Raw genomic sequence first — 15,217 nt, 5'->3', positions numbered from 1 at the left:
GATCTGAAACAGTGAAAAACTTAGGACGCGAGAGAGTCATTGCAGGTACTGTTTCATGAGGTGTCAGAAGCAAAGTGATGATTGCTTGGGTCCAGAGATTGTACCTCCAGGTTTAATTATTCAGTTTTGTCATTTCATTTATGTGGGTTAACCAAAATCACACAAGGTAACATTCTAATGAAAATGACAATGTATTGATGCATACATACTAGTAGCCTACACTCACCTCAGGAGAAAAACGTACTAGAGAGATTAAGTTACTATAAACAGCATATTTTGCTCATTATAGCCAGAAAATGAAATTGCAAACATGGAAAAATTTCAGTATCAAGTGCAATATACCTAGTTTTTATATTCAAAATCAATTAATCTTAAGAAGTATTTCCTTGGATTTTAAGACTTTCACATCTAATATAATGTATCCTCCATCATAATGAAGAATATTAATATTTTCCTATATGTCATTCAATTAACTAAGCTGTTATTGTGCTAACTGAGATGGAAACACTATAGAATATCACATTATATTTTGTCACTAGCTACTGCTGGTCCTCCTTAACTCACTTGAACTTAAAACCTGCTTTCGTTCTTGATTGTGTGTGCAATAATGTGCTTAGTATTTCCGATGATGCTCAATCTTCTTAGGATGTCCTATTAGCAGTAGGTTCTGCAAAGGATTAACTAAAATGCATGTAATGAAGCTTTGATCATGCCTATATCCCAGGGCCCTAAATCAAAAAGAAAGCAAGATATTAATGAAAGTGAAAAATATAATCCATTTTCATTATTTAAAAATAATTGTTACATTGTACTTTTAAAGTTTTATTCCTTTGGCAGTTGAAAATATGGAGAGGCTAATGACGTTTTACAAATAGGAAAAAATATAAATATCTAGGCAATAATATATTATGCTTTCAAAAGTGGGAGTGTTGGAGGAGACTAGAGAAGGAGAGAAAGAAGAAGAGAGTGATAGAGAGTGTATAATATGAGAATTCTACATTGCATCAATGTAGAAAAAAGACAATGAAATGCACTGAAAACCTGGAACAATATGGGTCACAGGAAAGGGTGAGGAAGAGGAATAGATGGGGTTAGGCTAATTAAAGTACAATATACTTACAGGTAAAACACCAAGGCAAAACCCCACCAAACAATGAAAGTATGCATAAATAATGAAGGACAGGAATATAAAACAGGTTGTGTTAAGGAAAGGGTATTAGCAGGAGGGGGAGTGTAAATGTAAATGAAAAGGTAAAGGGGGGTGGAAATGGTTAATGTATTTTCTATACATGTATTTCAACCTGTCAAAGTCATCTTAAGAAGAAGAATAATGGAGGGGATGAACCAAAGCAGGGCAAATTGTACACATGTATGGAAATGTCACCACGAAATCCCATGTACAACTATTATATATTGATAAAAATGTTTTTTTTAAATCCTGCAACACAGCCAGAAATAATGATTAAGTATCTGGGCAATGCATGACCTAGCCAATTTCTCATAAATTACCATTAGATATTTGGAAGGTAGAATTACTAGACTCTCCCTACAAATATTTCCTGGAAAATTAGCTGTTAAGGAGTAAGAAAAAGATAAATCAAAGATGTTTCTCTACATTTTACACATTAAGAAAATACAGCTAAGAGTGTGTCCAGGCAGTCCCAAGGACATGTACCTATTAAATATACATGGGCATTTGAACTCAGACCTGGCTAGTGCCTCAGAAGCTCTTAATCACTATGTTCAGTAGGAAGGGATAATGTGGAATCATCCATTCTCCCAAAAATAAGCATTTATTTTTTAAATAGTTTCTCTTATTTGTGCCTCTATATCTTCTAGTTGACCCTCATTTTCATGTTTTTGCCTTCTGAAACATTTAAATTTGCCTTCTATTCAGTTTATGACATAGCATTTAGCATGTGACTCCGTATCAAGGATAAAGTAAGTGCTCTCATTTTGAATCAAACCTATACTGATAACATAATTATGGGAAAAATTAAGTTCAGTCATTTAAAAAGGATCTGTCAAAAGACTTACAAGGCAAAAGCTTCTTCTTTACTTTCTCAGTTTTTGATATGAAAATTAGTATGTGTTTATCATCCACAGGCATATTGTTTACATGTCAATTGAGTCTACAATGTCTCAAATACTTTAATTATATTTTATATATATTCTATTAACAGCTGGAACATTATAAACAGTCATCCTTCAGATACTCATTCCCAGATGTCAGACTAAATTACAGGTGAGGAAAAAACAAACATCCTTTGAAGTGCCACAATGATATACACATTTGATATAAAAAATAGTCAATCATTTATTTACCTCAATTTGTTGATGATATGGACTTTATGGAAGTGAAGAATAATTTTTTATTACTTTTATTGGCAAGTCTAATCTCAAGGCAGAATTTAACATTTTAAAGGCAGACACCTATGGCACTGTGTTGATGGATGAATTCAAGAAAAGTCTCTATAAGCACTAAGATTTTATGTCTTTGTGTAGAGCATATATCATAATATCAAACCTAGTTGTCTTTCATTTCTGATGTTATAAAAATACTAATAATTCTCTGAGATTTTAAACTGTTATGTAATGTTTTATGTGATAAATACTTTCTCTGGCAATTTCTCAAGCATTGTTTTAGATTTTCAAAAACTAAAGTTTCAGGACAATAGACAGACTTACACCCCCCCCAATACAAAATACCACAGAACATACACGAAAGCATTTAGATTATGTTCAAATCCACATAAGCAATGAATATATCATTTCCAATATGTTTCCTTGGATGTTCTTTGTATGTGTGTGGTGGCAGGGGGTGGGGGTGGAATCAAACTTTGGGCCTTGGACAAACCAGAATAGTGCTCTACCACTGAGCCATATTCCCACCCATTTCGTCCCCTTTGAAAACTAAGCTAAGTATCTTTTGTAGTACTGCTGCAATAGTCAGTTTTTAAATTTTGTCTTTTATAAACTCCTTTCTTTGGAGTTCTTTTTTTCTAATTGTTTTTATTGTTGTGTTGGAAGGAGGTCATGTTCACCCTCCTACATCCTTTTCTTACTTTCTCACTGGTAATAACTGCCCGCCCCCCACAGGATCTGTTCCACCTCTTTTTCTCCAGTTTTGTAAAAGAAAAAGAACTGGCATGTTTTGTTTGTTTAAGGTAGCTACACAGGGAGTTTCCTTGGGACATTTCCATGTGTATATATATTATAACCTAAAACGGCTTCTCGCCTCTATTTTTCTACCTTAGTCCGCTTCTTATGGTGATTTCAACAGGTTTAAAATTCTGTATTCATTTTTATATAGCAAGTATATCAACCATATTCACCTTCTTAACTTCCTTCTTTTACCCTCTTCCTCTTGTATGTGACCTCCCCATAGCATTTGTATTTGTATTAGGCCTATATTTCACATATGAGAGAAAACATGTGGCTTGTGGCCTTCTGAACCTGGTTAACTTCACTTAATGATGTTCTCCAGTTCCATCCATTTACTTAAAAATGACAAAATTTCATTCTTCTTTATGGTAGAATAGAATTTCATTGTATATAAATACCACATTTTCTTAATCCATTAATCAGTAGTGGGACATCTTGGCTGTTTCTACAGCCTAACTATTGTGAATAGTGCTGCAATAAACATGGGTGTGCAGGTGCTTTTGTTGTAATCTGACTTACATTCCTTCAGTTATTTCCCTAGAAGTAGAATTGCTGAATCATATGGCAGTTCTATTTTTAGTTTTTAGAGGATACTCCATACTGTTTTCCATAGTGTTTGAGGGTTCCTTTTTCCTGCATTCTCACCAACATTTGTTGTTGGTGTTTGAGGGTTCCTTTTTCCTGCATTCTCACCAACATTTGTTGTTGGTGTTCTTCTTGATGGTAGCAATTCTAACAGGAGTGAGGTAGAATATTACTGTGGTTTTGATTTGCATTTCTTTTTTGTCTCTGCCCCTTAATGTTGGTATGCTAAACCGTGTGACAAGGATGTTAGAGGAGGATTTGCTCAGGGTGTTTGAACCCAGATTTTTCTTGGTGGGATGGGCCATTTGGTGTAGATGGGTTCTCTGAAGTGGTTCTGCAAGGAGCTGGTATGCAAGCAGTCTGCCTGCAGGGCAAACCCATGAGCTAGAATTAGCTTTATGGTTGACTACTTCTCTTTTGGTCGTCTGTCAGTTTTAGCTTACTACCAATTTCTCCAAAGTGATTGAATGTGTCGATATTTTCACCAGACTGTGACTGGGCTACCCAGCCCCAAAACAGGCTGGATCAGCTCAGTGTTCTGCCCCACCCTCACCAGGCACAGGCGAAATTTTCCCTCAGTTTACTTGGCCAACAGTTTTGTCCAGGTAGGGTACAATCTGCCCACCAGCTGCACCTGGACTAAATAGTTCCCTCTAGAGCAGATGATATGTCACACTCACCTGGCAGGGTTACAGTTCTACTTGGTAGAATCAGGTCAGCTCCAGGACAGCTCAGGCAGGCAGCAGTCCAAGGTTCTATATCTGCTAATTATGATGGGTCCAGGATGTCCTAGATGCTTGCAGAACTCGTTCTGCAGTTCTCTGCCTTGCGCTTTTGCTCTGATCCTTGCTGCCAACAATTTGAAGTATTCCTCTGGAATCATGGAGCTCAGGGTTCCAGGGTCCATCCACTATCTGCCATCTTGGTCTCTCCCTTTGGAGTTTTTCACAACAAATTTCCAAGTCACCTTCTCACGCTCTCTTTCTCTCTCTCTCTGTCTCTCTCTCTCTCTCTCTCTCTCTCTCTTTCACACACACACACACACACACACACACACACACAGGTCTTCCTACTTTGTTACTTTTCTTTGAACTCAAAATGGTGCTATCCAGTTGTATTTCTTATCAGTGTCACATAATACTTAGCTCATCATGGATTCCTGTTCTAAAATTCAAATGTATTCATGTCGAAGATTTGACTTTTATACAAGTTCTTAAAAACACAAGTCTATGTGTGCATGTTTATACTGTGTCCAATGAGGACACTGTGTCTATCATTTGATCCTTACCATCTTACATAACACTTGCTACACAGTCAGTACTCAATAAGTATCTGTTAAACAAATATTAAAGAAGACAAGAACTCAAAGTATACATGTAGTAGATACAATTAAATATGTGACATTGTCAACCGGGAGTGTGTTTTCATCAAACAAAGGAAATATTTCCTTTGTGGTGATTTCAGTTTCTTACTTCCCATTTTTAAACTATTCTTATTACTGTCCTAAATACTATTATACAGGGGAAAAAGTGAGTGTAGGTCTCAGGCAGACTTTTGTTTTTGTGGCAGATTATATTATCCAAACTTAGATGTACTAGTATGTATCTTATACTATATTCTTGCAATATGACATTGACACTCTTCCATGAAATGGCAACATCTATTTTCCTTTCCTCTTGAACCTGAGCAGGAATGATTTACTCCATATGCAAATATGGTACAAAGCAATGTCATAAAAGTGCTATAGATTCTAGCTAGATTGCTTTATTGTAAGACACACACTTTGGGACTCCTTAGTATGAAAGTTGGTGTCTTAGTCCATTCATGCTGTTATAGAAAATATACCTGAGGCTAGGTAATTTATTTTTCACATCTCTGGAGAACTTCAGGATAAAGTGCTAGCAAAGCAGTGACAGAGGCTCTGTTTCCAAGGTGGTGACTTTTTGCATGTCCTCACATGGCAGAAGAGATGGAATGAGTAGGAAAAAACCTAGATAGTTTCCTGGTGTCTTTTATAAGGGCATTATTCCCTCATGAGGTGGGCCCTCATGACCTAATCACCTGCTAAAGGTCCTACCTCATAACACCATCACCTTGGAATTTAAGTTCCAACACATGAAGTTTGGAGGGACACATACATTCAGACAATAGCACCTGTCTACTGTGTAGCAGCCATACTAAGAACAGCCAGTAGAAAGAGATGTTCAGCCAGCCATAACTGTTTTAGTCTAGCTAGTTGAATCCTTCCAGCTCAGATACAGTAATAGGAGCAAAGAAAATTGTGAAAAGAAGCAGACACAGCCATCTAACTTCATCCATGAGAAACCTTGAGCCACAACTTCCTAGCTGAGCTTCTCCTGAATTCATGAGCCCTTTTCCCCCTCTTGCAAACTGGGAGATAAATGATTTTTGTTAATCTAAAACATTTAGTGATAATTTAGTGTGCAGCCATTATGACTGAATCAGCTCAGATGAACAAAAGTAACTGTGAAATCTCTAAAATTGGAGACACCCATCACATGAGATACTGCAGATTTGACTGATTTACTTATCCCTTTACTTAATTTTTGAGTTCTGTGATCTTCAAGTGGTGTTTCATGTTTGGTCTTAAAATTTAGTCTTGTAAGCAGTCTGTACTCCAGTGTGTGTGTGTATATAAACCTGTGGGAAATTTTCCAATGCATATCTTTCTAAGGATATAATTTATGGGATCCATAGTACATAATGTCTATAAAAGTTTCAATAAAAATGTTCATTGAGAACAAAACTTTTCTCTAATTTCTTAGGTTATTTCAAAGTCCATTTTTGCATTATTGCACTAGAATATATTTTGATGGAAGAATTGGCATTTGATTGTTGGAAAAAAGATCAAGTTAATAGTTATTTCTATTTTGCATCAAATGGATACATTTTGAGTTCTACCCAAGGTTTCTCAGCCCACATATTCTATCAATATCTTTTAATTTTTTTCTATAGCTATTTCTGAAGGGTTATTATTTGAGAGTGAGTTGGCAGAGACTCAATTTAATATGGTTTCTTTTTTTTTTCCTTTTTCTTTTATTATTCATATGTGCATACAAGGCTTGGTTCATTTCTCCCCCCTGCTCCCACCCCCTCCCTTACCACCCACTCCGCCCCCTCCCTCTCCCCCCACCCCCTCAATACCCAGCAGAAACTATTTTGCCCTTATCTCTAATTTTGTTGTAGAGAGAGTATAAGCAATAATAGGAAGGAACAAGGGTTTTTGCTGGTTGAGATAAGGATAGCTATACAGGGCATTGACTCACATTGATTTCCTGTGCGTGGGTGTTACCTTCTAGGTTAATTCTTCTTGAGCTAACCTTTTCTCTAGTACCTGTTCCCCTTTTCCTATTAGCCTCAGTTGCTTTAGTTTCTCTGCGTTAAGGGCAACAAATGCTAGCTAATGTCTTACCTATCCTCACCCCTCCCTTGTGTGCTCTCGCTTTTATCATGTGCTCATAGTCCAATCCCCTTGTTGTGTTTGCCCTTGATCTAATGTCCACATATGAAGGAGAACATACGATTTTTGGTCTTTTGGCCAGGCTAACCTCACTCAGAATGATGTTCTCCAATTCCATCCATTTACCAGCAAATGATAACATTTCGTTCTTCTTCATGGCTGCATAGAATTCCATTGTGTATAGATACCACATTTTCTTAACTACTGAAATAATTTCTTTTCAAACTAAAAAAAAGTGCTGCTTTTGCTGTTTTTTCACTTTGTTATAGCAATATATTCCTTATATTCATGTCTCATAAAATGTATGGGTTTGCTTGTTTCACTAATAATTATCAAAGCTCTGGCAAATTCTGTTACTAATTTCTTCATGACCTGAAAGGGAAAATAATTCATAAGGACTAAGGAAAAAAAGATTGGGAGTTTAATGGAAAAGTTTTAGCTGCAAACAAGGAACCCAATTCAGCACCGAGTTTGGACTCTGAGAGACATGATTAGGTCTTTTAAAATAAAACTGTGTTTATTTTAGTTTTGATAATGTCCCCAAGAACTGCAAACAAACTGGCTGTACCTGGGTTTATCAAGCAGGTGAATTTGGGGTTGAAAGGAAGGTGGATTCAGCTTCGTAGGTGGAGTACCCATCAAAGGACTGCAGTGTCTTGTTGCCTTTGCTGCATGTTCTAGGTGGTCAGTCAGTTCAGGATTACGTTGCCAGTCAGAGCTGTACCATTGTCATTTGTTAGTTATTCAAATGTAATAGAGAAATAATAGTTTGTAATGAATGTTCCTGGTATTGTTTGAATGAGGACCATTCTTGTTATTGCAGTTATTGGTAAAGCCTATTGTCATTGTATTCTAGCAACTGGCTGCTCTGTGTTTCCTGGAGTTTTCAATCATATTGGTAAACAAATAATGAAAAATATTAATCATCATATAGTAAAAACTTGCAAGTAGGCAAAAGATGGATCTGATAGTAAAAGCTATATCAAAGGAGAATTTAAAACAGATACACACACACATACATACACATCCCTCAAAGAAGTGCCTCTAAAGAGGAGGGAGTGACACTTGCTTTATTAAACTGCCTGTCCTGTAGCAGGAAACTGCCTCAACTCCCTCTTCAAACTGAACTTTGCTCTGTCAGGCTCATTTTGATTAATCTTTTCATTTTGAGGAAAAATAATTTAGTTCTGAACTTCGGTGCTTCCAAAGCCAAGTTTCTGGACATTTAAAAACTACTTAATGTATTCTTCAAAAGGATATGTTTTATATTAAGAGCAAATTTCCTGTTTCCTATCAGAACTAATATCTATATAAGATGAGATTTCTAATTTTCACTACTAACATGCATTTGAGAATCCTTTCCTTGCTGTGAATTAACAGAAACATTTCTACCTTTCAAGGAAATTCTTTCACATTATTTTCAGTGATCATTGAATTGAGTTTTCCATTATAAAATTTTAAGAAAATCTTAGAAATTCTGATGTGCAGAGAGGTGCAGAAGAGCCTATAGGAATACATACAGGACACTTTTTTTCAAATTTGAGAGCAATTTAAAAGTAGAAAAAAAAGGCTTTTGAAAATGAAGATTTATAAATTGTATTAAAAAAGTGAAGGCAGGAAGGGAGCTCAGAATTGGAGGTAGATAATTACATCAGTAATATTTTCTATCACTATTTCCTCAGTGTCCTTTTGCTTAATCTAAAGTGATTCTGCTGAACAGGATTAAAATCAGACATAAATTAGAAGAACAAAAGAGAATCAGACAAATACTTTAAAGAGAGTAGTGAAAAAAGAAACAGTGCTATGCAAGAATTATATAGCATAATTCCAAAATTACTCCAAAATTAAAAACACTTGAACAAATTCAGAATGCAGTGCTTAGAACTGAACTCTTATATGTGACCTGCCTGATTATGATTTTTGCTTCCTTTCTTCTTTTTTTTTTTTGAGGTGGTGTTAGGACGTTCATCATTTTTTTCTTATTGACTTATACGATCTCTTTGTCTACTAAGGAAGCATGCATTTTGTCTTCCATACCATTTGTATAAAGTATACAAAAGTGTTTATGTTGGAATCCTAGTGAAAAGGAGAAAGTAATGATGAAACACTAAACTCTATTAAAAAGAGAAGTTATTGTTAACAATATGTCTGTTTCCAGTTTTTGCTATCCTCTGTTTTCTTCAGTTAAGAATAAACTTTAAATGAAGTTTTCCCCTAACTCTGTTAGGTTTGGAATTAAAACAATTAATTAAATGGATTTAAAATTAAAGAAAATGTTGTTCTTAATTGGAAATCAATTGGCTTTGGATAGATCAGAAACTAAATGGTAATGGGACACAATCAAAGTAAATTTAGATGATAAAACTTCTGTCTTTCCTTTCAATCTGATAAAGAACAACATTAAGTGAAGATATGCCTCAAAAATACTGCACAATTAGAAAGTTCCAAGAGTGAAGCCTTAATTTAAGCTACAACTAAAACCATCATGTATTTTCAAGGGCACACTTCATAGCTTCTCTTCCCATCTGCATCACTTCATTAAATCAGCACAAAGAACTTCAAAATATCATGAAAAGTAATTTAATAAGAATTACTCAATGTACCTGATCCAATTTTTCTGCAGCTAGATAATAAAAAGGTGAATATGAGAGCATTCAAGATTTTCTCCAGTCCTGTGGTTTTAAGTACCATCCATAAATGAATGTCTCCCTAATCTGATTTCAACCTTGAAAACTTCACTGAGATCCAGGCATGTTAAAAACAGAATACAACTAACCAAATTACCAGCAGCAAAACCCTTACATTAAGTTGTGGTAGCTTTCCATTACTATAATACCTGAGATAACGAACTTATAAAAGGAAATGTTTTATTATTGCTCATAGTTTTAAAAGTTTCTGTGCATATTGGTTGGCCTCGTTGTTTAGATGCAGTTGGGGCTGAACTCAGGGTTTCACACTTGCAAAGCAGACACTCTATCACTTGAACTACAGCTCCAGTGCAGCCTCATTATTTTGGATCTATGGCAGCACAGCTTGGCAGGAGATTATTGCAGAATAAAACCACTTACCTCATAGTTAGAAGCAAAAAACAAAACAAACAAACAAACAAAAACGAGGATCCACTTCTTAAAGATTCTGCCACTTCCCAATAGTACCAAGATGAGAACCAAACATTTAACACATGTGCCTCTGGGGTGCATTTAAGACCCCCCAAAATAGCACTGTCACAACAGATAATACCATGTATTTTATCAAATCAGTAACTACACATCCTTATTCTCCTCTTTTCCCCATACCCCCACTCCAATCTATTAGTAAGTCTTGATTTTTTTCTCTCCATAATATATTTTTAAGTCTAATTCTTTCTCACAATTGTCTTACTGCTAAAGCCCTAATTTATACCACCATTCTCAGTCCTGTGCCTTTCTTGTTTCTCCTCTTGCCTCTCTCCTGTATGCTCCCCACATAGAAATCAAGTGGTTGGTAGTCTTAAAGCTCAAATCAGATCTTCAGCATCAGATGTTTCAATAATTTCTCTTTATCACTGGTCTTAAATTCAAACCTCAGTATTTACCATACTGTCTTCTCCAGAGTCATTTCCTTTCACTACCCTATCCCTTATGATAGTCTTTTTTCCTGCCTTGGGACTTTTAGACTTTCTATACTCTTTACTCAGCCTCTGACATTTTTACATACTTGTCCTTTTGCAAAGTTTCAGCTTAAATGTTACATCCTCAATTCTAATCTCTTTTTGCTCTACTTTATTTTCTATATGCCACTGATCATGATCTAAAATATGTTACTAATTTACATGTTCATTGTATATTTATCCTGAAGGAAAAGAAAGCAAGAGGTACTCATATTGATCATGTAATTCAATTTCCTTGTGTTGTGTAAGAAGAGTCTGAGGCTCACGAAAGCTGTGCATTTTGCCAGCCTGTAATACAACTAGTCAGGAGTGAAGGAAAAGAACTCTTCTAAAGCAATACTAGAACATAATCCTCCCTGCTCTGCTCTTCTGTGTCACACTTTATCAATATTTGTTTAATTCAGTATGCTCTTCTTTTCCAAGACATTGGAATAGGGGAGAGACAGCTCAACCTTCTCACAGCTCTACAACATACCATTTCATTTTAAGTCCATCAAGAATAAAACTATCACCTAGCACAGTGGCTCATGTCTGTGAATCCTAGCTACTTGGGAAGTTGAAATCCTGAGGATGACAATTCTACAGCAGCCTAGACAAAAAGTTTGTGAGAAACCATCTCAACAAAAAAAGCTGAGTGTGGTTGTATGTACTTGTCATTTCAGCTACAGTGGGAAGTGTAAAACAGGAGGATCAAAAGTTGAGACCCCACCTCAAAAATAACCAGAGCAAAAAGGGCTGGAGGCATGGCTCAAGCAGTAGAGCACTAATAAGCATGAATCCTTGAATTCAAACCCTAATACATCCAAAAACAAACAAAAACTGTAAACCTACCTATCCTCAGAGTTATTGCAAATGACTGAAATGTTTTATCCAGTAATGTTTGTTCATTTATTGGCACAACTGAAGAGATTTTATAAATTCTCTGAGCCTCTTCCTACCCCAACTCCTTCTCATGAAGTGGGGAGTGATGGGCAAGTTCTGAATTAAAGTTTCCTGTTAGTTTAACTGCATAGAAAATAATTGTAACTTAAAATCAAAGAGATTATTATGGTGTGGTAACTCCTTAACTTTATTATTCAAGAACACTTTTTTTATTCATATATGCATACATTGTTTGGGCCATTTTCCCCCCTGCCCTCCCTCTCTCTCCCATCCCACTCATTTCCACGCAGAACCTAATATATTTAAGTTATTTATTTGCTTTCTGAATAAAGTAGACAGATACAGATCCTTCTTTGAAGGGTCTTTGAATCCTTCAAAGTACCTTAGAACTGTTATTATAGATGAGTCAATAGGCTAGTAAAAGACAAAGAAACAGTAAAAGAGAAATACCAGTGATTGGGCCCTATGCAAGCTTACTATCAAGGAATTAATTACAGAAATTCAATTTCTTAATCATTTTATTTTGTCATGACTTATGTTTTTCTCTATAGAGGGTTGAAAATAAATCTGGATATTTGAGGATTTTAATTACCTAATTTCAAAATAATAAATACTTTACTATATGAGAAATTTTAGAAATATTAGTACTTATGTGTCATTATTTATCAAAAATGCATTAATGAAAGCACAAACCAAATTGTATTAGTTTCCATGTGCTATGCATAAAGGAAGCAGGGGACATAAAGTGTTTTCCTTTATGTTTTCATGTTCAACATTGCTATACATTTTGATTTAACTTTTGTCCTGAGCAAAGTGCCTAGTCACACCCAGCTAGTGACACAGTTGCACAATCATGTGGCTATTTATAGAAGTGGTATGGCTGATTTTTCAGAATTACCACAAATTCTTATTAAAGATAATTCACTTATATTTATGAGGGTTTACACTATACAAATTACTGTGTCATGATTTATGAGGGAAGGATAAAAATGTGAATAGATTTTAAAATAAGGTTTCCTTCCTAAAGGGGATATATAATAAGGACAGTATTTCTCCCGTTATTTACACTTGTTTTCTGTGGTTTCAGTTACAACAGGTAACCATGGTCCAAAAATATTAAATGGAAAATTCCAAACATAATAAGTGTTAAATGGCATGCCATCTGAGTAGCAGGATGAAATATTACACTGTTTTATTCCATCTTGCCCATGATGTGAATCTTTCCTTTGTCAAACATACACAAGCTGTATTTGCTACCCAGTTATCAGATTTTTTGGTCACACTATTGTAGTGCTTGTGTTTAACCCTTATTTAACAATGGTCCCAAAGCCGAAGAGTAGTGCAGCAAAGGAAGCACCAGGACATTAAACATGGAAAGAGAGATTAATATTACATGATCATGTTGCAGCTCATATAGGAAAAGCATTAATATAATCAGGATGCAGTATTACCTTGGTTTCAGGTGTCTACTAGAGGTCTTAGAATGTATCCACACAGATAAGGGAGGGGACTATGATATAAAAATAGTCACAATGTAAATTTACATTGTAGATGAAGTACCAAAAAGGAAAGTGGTCACAGCATAAGAAATAGGTAGAAAGTTTCCTGGAAAGGCATTTGTGCAACATATTAAAGGACGAAGGGTTTTTTTATGGACATGGAAGGGAAAAGAATCGTGGAGGGATCATTCCAACTGGATAGAACATAATCAAAGAAATGGAGGCAAGAAATCTTAAAACTTATCTGGAAAGTGGGAAATAACTCACTTTGGAGAGTATTTAGCATAGATGTTGTAGAGGATTCCAACAAAGGTCAGAAATGCCAAGCAAAGATTAGTTGGAACTTAATCTTCCAAGAAATAAGTAATAAGGAATTACTTAGTTTTGTGAACAGGAAGGTTATATACTTAGGGTTCTGCATTAGAAAAATTACTCTGGCAGAAGTTGACAAAATTGATTGGAATAAAGAAAAGATTGAAGACTAATCAAAAGGTTATTCTGATAGTTCAGCAGAGAGGCAATGAGAGAAAAGACTATGGAAATGGCACAGAAGAGATGAATTCAAGAGATTGGGGAAGACAAATCAATGGAATTTAGTGGTTAATTATAAGTGGATGGTAAGATGGATAGAAGAGAAAGGGTGATAACAAGGAGTGAAACTTGGGAGACTGAGAAAGTGATATCAGTGGCAGAAATAATGAATTTTATGGGATGTAGTGAAACTATTTTGTAATTCTGTTTGGAACTTGAAATTTGACATATTGAGAATTATGCAATTGAAAATGCAGATCAGAAGCACAGGATAAAAGTGAGAATGGTAATATACGTGTGTGTGTGAAAATTTTAACTAATTCTTTGTTGACACTGTAAATTAACTAACTCACTAAAGGAGAAATAATGAACATAATCTCTTACAGATAAGAAATAAAAAGAAAAGTGTCCACATAAGGAAAGAAAAAAGCATTATCAAAGAAGGTGAAAAAGAATCAGCAAATTAGCATTCCTAAATCAAAAACATTTTTTTTCCTTTTTTAAATTTAAAAACTGACTTTATGACAGTTTTATTTTTAAGATCATACTTTTGAGCTGGGAATAGTGTTACATTTCTATAATCCCAGCTCCTCAGGAAGCAGATGCAGAAGAATGTGTTTGAATACAACCTGGACATAGTTAACAAGACCTTATCTCAAAAGCAAACTAATATGAAACAAAAAGTCTGGGGGCATAGCTCAAGTCGTAGAGTGCTTACATAGCAACCACAGGGACCTAAGTTCAATCCCCAGTACCACACACACACAAATCATGCTTTAGATTTCTATTAATTAATTAATAAAATATTGATTTCAGCACTTATTTTTAATAATTAAATTTTAAATTCCATTAATTATTTATTTTTATTAATTAGTACTTTTGGTATATTTATGCTCATTCTAATAATAGGATAATTAGTAAAATGACAGATATTCACTGTATGTCACATAAGTCTTAAAACATCAGGGACACATTTTATCAGCAACCTCAGTAAACTAATAATGAGTTTTGCATTTATCCACTCAACAAGTGTTTGAAAGCATGGAGAACCTCAAACACGAAATTGTTTCTAACTTAAGAAATTAAACTGAAGGACATTAATGGAGAAATAGAAATGATGCCACTGACTCTTTGACCAAGAGATGTTGGCATGGGAAGTAAGCAAGTGATATGGCAGGACATACATTCATAGTGTGACTTCTTAACTCACAGTGGTGAGTTATTACTCCAAGTGACCAGAGTGAATTTTCCCAGTCATTCTCTTCTTTTATGATGAAATCACTATTAACTAATCACTTCTTAAAATTATCTCACCCATTAATTCAAAATAGATTTAATAAATATTTACCCAGAGATGCCAAATGTCTTTCTCAGTTTTGCAAATCTAGCAGTAAGTAAAATTGGCAAATATTTCTGTTTTCATAT

The sequence above is a fragment of the Castor canadensis genome, chromosome 6 (assembly GCF_047511655.1).
Source record: "Castor canadensis chromosome 6, mCasCan1.hap1v2, whole genome shotgun sequence".
Taxonomy (NCBI): Eukaryota; Metazoa; Chordata; class Mammalia; order Rodentia; family Castoridae; genus Castor; species Castor canadensis.
The sequence above is the reverse complement of the archived record's forward strand: the minus strand, read 5'-3'. Positions refer to the sequence as shown.